Here is an 829-nt window from a genome sequence, read left to right on the forward strand (position 1 = left end):
ACTTTTAGGGGGGGGGAGTATGTATTTCTTGATATTAATTATTATGTTAATCTAATTGTTTTTTGGTGCAAAAATAATTATTTCAACAATGAGAAACTTTGATTTTGAAAGAATATGTGGCTTACTCATCTCAGATGTAACAAGAATAAACACCTATTCGCATTCATTTATCACAGACTTTGTCGCTAAGATATGGCACTAAAATATGGCACAGAAGTAAAGGTGTGCCAAGTAATGCTACATCCCTTTGTCCTTTCTTTAACTTAAGGTTAAAACTGCAGCCAAAAGTCGCTGCCTAAGCTGTACAGTTTGCTCTCAAATATTTCTGGCAGAAGGCTATTCTATAAATAACTCTCGGCTGGGCTGTAAAGGATACATTAGTTAGAGATATACAGCATTATAGAGTAAGGCGATGTCCCGCTAGATTTAGCGGTTCGCGCTGTGGAGAAGCGTGTCGGACAGCATCATCAATTCTCACACCCACGCGCCAACTTTTTTTTCCCTTTCTTTTCGTGCATGGCCACATCACTCTCGGCCTCAAGGCTAGCCACACTTTGGGGGGCAATGTCACATTTTCATTCTCTGATGACGTGGAGGCGTGTATGTGTTCCTGTGGTGAAGGGAAATGTCGTGTGAGAGGATGTCCTTCATTACAGTGCGATCGCAGAGTCGCTATTCGGAGAATTAGCACATCTGGCGTCGCGAGTGCCAGGGTCACAGGGGGGGTTCAGATGACGGGACAAGCCTTGCTAACTGACTGAAAGAGCTTCGGTCCTATGCAAGGGCTTAGAGGTTATCTATGATGCTCATTATACCACTTAAGTACGAA

Source organism: Penaeus monodon, chromosome 19 (assembly GCF_015228065.2).
Source record: "Penaeus monodon isolate SGIC_2016 chromosome 19, NSTDA_Pmon_1, whole genome shotgun sequence".
Taxonomy (NCBI): domain Eukaryota; kingdom Metazoa; phylum Arthropoda; class Malacostraca; order Decapoda; family Penaeidae; genus Penaeus; species Penaeus monodon.